Genomic DNA, 202 nt, shown 5'->3' on the forward strand with positions numbered 1-202 from the left:
CAGTTTATTGCAATTTGAATCCGAGAGTCCCATGCTGCAGTTGCAACGTTGCACATGTACCCGTGGCCACTGAGCCCCGTGTGAATCTGGTGTTCCTTTTAACGTAGCGATACTATAAGGGCCGAGAAGACCATATACGCAAACTCACATAAATATGGAACGTGTCGGCAGGGTGATCTATAAGGGTGGTCTCGGGAGGTCG

Source organism: Penaeus monodon, chromosome 31 (genome assembly GCF_015228065.2).
Source record: "Penaeus monodon isolate SGIC_2016 chromosome 31, NSTDA_Pmon_1, whole genome shotgun sequence".
In the NCBI taxonomy this organism is placed as follows: Eukaryota; Metazoa; Arthropoda; class Malacostraca; order Decapoda; family Penaeidae; genus Penaeus; species Penaeus monodon.